Raw genomic sequence first — 5,993 nt, forward strand, 5'->3', positions numbered from 1 at the left:
ATTATTATTACTATTATTATTATTATTACTATTATTATTATTATTGTTGTTGTTGTTGTTGTTGTTGTTGTTGTTGTTGTTGTTATTATCATCATCATCATTATTATTATTACTATTATTATTATCATTATTATTGTAATTATTATTATTGTTATCTATATTTATTTTCATTATTATATTGTTTTTTCATTCATTTAGATATACAGTATTTTATATACTTATTACCACATCTTTTTTAAAATATTTATTTAAACATTTCTTTACAGCTATTTTTATTTCAGTTTATTTTTTTATGGTCCTCAAAAATTGTCCAAACACATGCGCTATAGGTGAATTGGGTAAACTAAATTGGCCGTAGTGTGTCTATGTGAATGTGAGAGTGAATGGATGTCCCCAGTACTGGGTTGCAGCTGGAATGGCATCTGCTTTGTAAAACATAAGTTGGCAGTTCATTCCACTGTGGGGACCCTTGATGAATGAAGGGACTAAGCTGAAGAAAAATGAATGCGTTAAATATTAGAGAAATTTACAAGCATTCATTTAAGTTTAGATTTTTAGATCATTTTCCTTTTTTTAAGTTTTTTAATTGCTATGTTTAAATAATATTTCAGTGTCAGCCATGAAATTATTATTATTATTTTTTAAATGAGCACAAGTAAGTGTTTGTAATCTATTAGTCGCAGGCATATGTTCAGACAGCTGCTGAAGTAAACTACAACAAACACCTAAAAGACAACCTAAGACTTCAAACTTCATTTATTCCTTTATTTCTCAGCTCAGCCACTACATGACGCAGTCTCATGCATATTTATGAGTTACTGTTTTACACCTATCATGGGTTTTTTCATAGTCATTGGGACAGAAGGTGATGTAATCCTCAGCGAGTGTCTTGAGTATTATTTTATCTGGTTTATAGTAAATATTCAATACAGCAGCAGCATGGAGGAGGTCAGCAGAGGTTAATGAAGCACCTGAACTCAAATACACTCACGAATATTAAAAACATGTTATTCTGACTTTATTAATGTATCTGCATCTCTCCGTCTTCAAGAAGACGCTCTCACTAATGCACCACAACACAGATTTTCTCCATACAGACTTCATTATAATCCACTTGAACAAAGTGAGAAGTATAGAGTAAAGCTGTATGTGTGCAGACGGGCTGATGCACACACAAACCCCCTGCAGCAGGAAGCAGGAAGTGGCAAGAGGAAGCAGGGCCTCTGGAGCAGGAAATTGAAAGCGTGAGCGTTTAGACCTCTCAGGTTTGAGCCCTAACAAGCCTGCTTTAGAGATGACAGCCTGCGCTTATCAGCCCCATCTCCACTTCCATCAGCCAATGACAGATGTTTACTGCACCACAACCGTGAATAGCAAGCAGAAATCCTCAGAGCTTCCTACTGTCTGTCTGCGTGCGTGTTTAATATAGGGCTGCACAATAAATCACTGAGTGTTTTCGTAATGATAGTATATGCAATATATCACAGGGAAGCACAATAAATTAAATAAATTTTATGTGGGGTGGCATGGTGGCTCAGTGGTTAGCACTGTGGCCTCACGACAAAAAGGTTGCTGGTTCGAGTCCTGGATGGGTCAGTTGGGATTCCTGTGTTTGCATGTTCTTCCCATGTTGGCGTGGGTTTCCTCCGGGTGCTCTGGTTTCCTCCACAGTCCAAACACATGTGCTATAGGGGAATTTAATTCACTAAATTGGTCGTAGTGTATGAGAATGAGTGTTTCCCAGTACTGGGTTGCAGCTAGAAGGGCATATAGTTGGTGGTTCATTCCCCTGATAATATAAAGGGACTAAGCCGAAGGAGAATGAATGAATGAATAATGTCCAATAATAGATTGTTTATCAGATCCGACCAATCAGATGGAGCCTTTACCATCTTCATGCCCGCCCCTCCAGCAGGTGCTGTTAACAGTCAATATTTTTATTTTACATTTATTTGTAAACCGAGTGCGTTTTAAAATCAGTTTCACTTCTTGTTCTTGCTTTATCCATCATATTAATAATCATATTACGTTTCATAATCATATTACATAATCAGTTATGGCCTTTTATCTATTTTTTTAAATGTAGACTGAGAATACTAATGAAAGTCTATGAAGAGGGGGCATTTTGACAACAGCCTAGCAAGCATTTTTTAGTTTTTAAAAGATGTCTAATAGATGTCTAATAGACGTCTAAACATAGTCATCTTGGCTGAAACGAGGTTAAATTTGGGCTGTCAGTGAAAATCTAATAGACGCCTAAGAATAGCCCAAAACTAGACTAGTGATCAAATAAACAGACATGCATGACTACGCATATAAAGTCTGTCTAATCTGTCTATTTGATGACTAGTCTAGTTTTAGGCTATTCTTAGAGGTCTATTAGATTTTCACTGACACAGCAGAAATGTTTCAAGTGTGCCGTGACTATTGCTCAGTGAAATTGTAGGTGATCTTTGAAAGGTAAATTTTTTGCAATGCAATTTGAAAGTGTTGTGAGAAAATGCAGCGTGTTTTAGTCATTTGTTTGCGTTGTGGGAAAATGCAGCACTTTTTGTTTTTTATTGTTTGCGTTGTGGGAAAATAGAGCGCGTTTTTAAAATTGTTTGCGTTGTGGGAAAATAGAGCGCGTTTTTTAAAATTGTATGCGTTGTGGGAAAATAGAGCGTGTTTTTTAAAATTGTTTGCGCTTGCTATCAAACTGATGAAGATCTTTTCTCAATTTGCTGGCATTTTTTTGTAATTGCATGTGTTTTCTTAAATTGCAGCACGTTAAGCTCTCTCGGCCTATGTACATTTAGCAGTGGAGACACAAGCCTAATAAAGGTGACCCAGATCATACCGTACTGTACCTCTCAGTGGAAACGAGACATAAAACGGTCAGAAATGTTTAATTGTAATATATATATATACATTTTTTGGGGTTGCAAAAATGATATAGCTGTTAAACCTAAATAGCTGTAACCTCAATTGCTAAATGTAAACCAAGAAAAACAATGAGGCTGAAATTTCACATTGGTACAGCATGCAAAACCATAATTATTTATTTCACATCTTGGTCCTCCTCTGAGATCAAAATATAACAGTAATTGGTACATAATTAGATGAAGAGATTAATCTGTAAATCCGCTCGCAAGTGACTCAAACCCCATTGACCATTATATTGCAGATATTTAATTGGTGTTAATGATGATTACCTGTGTGCATTGGACTGTAATGTTGCAGATTTGATACGTTCTAATTTTCCGCCGTCATTATTGTGCGCTAATCCGCTGTGACCCGCTATCCGGCAGGGCATTGTGTTGCCATAATAACCTGGCTTTTGCAATGATGTTTTGGGTTCTGACAGCAGAAACGAGTGCCCGGAATCTTATTACCGTGTAGCCCTGGCGAGCATGTGCTTGCTAACAACAGCGAAACCCAAGCAGAATTACAAATCAAGCCCGAGCCCCGGCCCCAGACTGAGCCGAAAGACGAGAATAATAATATCTCCGGCAACAATGAAATTAATCATAGGAGGAAATGGATTTGCTCTGTAGGGGAGGTGGTGAATGAGGGCCTGCGTTTGATACATAGTAAATGTCACTACTGGAAAGAAAAGTAATAGACCTATTTCTTCATTGGATATTGAGGACGGTTAAGAGCTTTGGGCTTGTGTCCTACTCACTGAGCTTTTAGTTAACAATGCATGTCCTTATATTTCTGATATCAGGACGTACTTTAAATATTTTTGGGGCCCGTTTGGGAGGAGTGCATTGAAAAGAACTGCTTTACATGCAAATGAAGAGAATGTATCTGGAACATTAATAGGCCGCATATGCAAACCTTATGAAAGATGTCATTTTATGCTATACAGTTTGATAAGAGTCCTCAGAGGACATGATAAGTGCAAAGCGCTTACGATTGCACTTATTTTAGTGTTGGGCAAATATTATTCACGATTAATCGCATCCCAAAATAAAACTTTATTTGTTTTTTTGTAAATATTTACATATAAACGTATATTTTGCAATGTTGACACCTTTGCACTAATGTCATGTCCTCTATGGAATTATCAATATTTATCTATCGTGATTAACCGCATCCAAAATAAAAGTTTGCTTTGACATAATATATTCATGTGTACTTGTATATTTTTTATGTATATATGAATACACACGCATGCACGTAAAAACAAAACTATAGAAAACTTTTTTGCATAGCTATTTATATTCATATACAATTTGCATCATATTCATATATACATTTATATCTAATTATTAGTGCTCTCAAATGATTAATCAGGATTAATTGCGTCCAAAATGAAAGATTGTATTTACATAATGTACTCACTGTGTTTAAATATTGTGTATATATAAATAAATTCTATAAAATACAAAACCCAAATATTTACATATTTATAGATAATAGTTTTAGATTAAAAATATTTAGTTTATTAATATAAACAAATGTTTTCTTAAATACGTACACACACAGACATATATATATATATATATATATATATATATATATATATATGTGTGTGTGTGTGTGTGTGTGTGTGTGTGTGTGTGTGTGTGTGTGTGTGTGTGTGTGTGTGTGTGTGTGTGTGTGTGTGTGTGTGTATAGTGTGTGTGTGTGTGTGTGTGTGTGTATATATATATATATATATATATATATATATATATATATATATATATATATATATATATATATATATATATATATATATATATATATGACCCTGGGTCATTTCCTCCGGGTGCCCCCACAGTCCAAAGACATGTGGTATAGGTGAATTGGGTAGGCTAAATTGTCCATAGTGTAATCGTCTCACAGCAAGAAGGTCGCTGGTTTGAGCCTCGGCTGGGTGAGTTGGCATTTCTGTGGGGAGTTTGCATGTTCTCCTTGTGTTTGCATGGGTTTCCTCCGGGTGCTCCAGTTTCCCCCACAAGTCCAAAGACATGCGGTACAGGTGAATTAGGTAAGCTAAATCATCCGTAGTTTATGTGTGAATGAGTGTGTATGGGTGTTTCCCAGTGATGGGTTGCAGCTGGAAGAGCATCCGCTGCGTAATACATATGCTGGATAAGCTGGCGGTTCATTCCGCTGTGGTGACCCCTGATTATTAAAGGGACTAAGCTGAAAAGAAAATGAATGGATGAATGAATGAATGAATGAATATAGCATATATATGAATATAGTAAAGTAAAATTAGACGCATACTTTGAATAGTTTGAGCTACAGTAATCTGAAATAATCAGAGGGTACTGAATGTCAGAATACATTAAATATCCCTCAAAAACACTGAAAACTTAAATATGTGTAATTAATAAATTTGATCTCATTTAAATAAATAGATAAATTTGATAACTTACCAAAAAAGTCGACCCCCCTGATCACCAATATATATTTTTCACACTGTTTTTATAAACACGCATTTCGAATGCCAGTAATCGTGATCAATCTTTGCCCAGCTCAGTTTATATATATATATACACACATACATACTGTAGATGATTAGAATTATGCTTACTATCTCTTTCCTTATAGTCTTTGATATGGGAGGGGTTTGGGGGTGTCTAGTGATATTTATCCAGTGATGTGTTCAGGTAAGGGATTATATCAAGCTGCCCAATAAATTAAAAAAATCCTTATTTTATGCTTAACTGAAGAGTTCAAATCCAAAAGCCTCTAAATGCCATCTGAATTTTTTTTCTAAAATGAGCAATTTTCTCAGCCTCCTGTGTTTGTGCTGTCATTTTACTTTAAAGGCAATAAAAATAACCTATTCTATAAATAGAAATTACTGAACCTAAAATCAGGAGCCTAAAAAAAGCAGCTAATTTTAGAAGAAAATTTCAGATGACACTAAGAAGCTTTTGCATCTGAACTCTTCTACTGTTTCTTTAACCGAGGACCTTGCACTACTAAAAGCAGGTTTTGCAGCACACTTTAGCTGCATGTGTCAAATGTAAGACTTGTGTCAGCTCGGAGGATTGTGGGCCAGCTATCAT

The sequence above is a fragment of the Danio aesculapii genome, chromosome 6 (assembly GCF_903798145.1).
Source record: "Danio aesculapii chromosome 6, fDanAes4.1, whole genome shotgun sequence".
Taxonomy (NCBI): domain Eukaryota; kingdom Metazoa; phylum Chordata; class Actinopteri; order Cypriniformes; family Danionidae; genus Danio; species Danio aesculapii.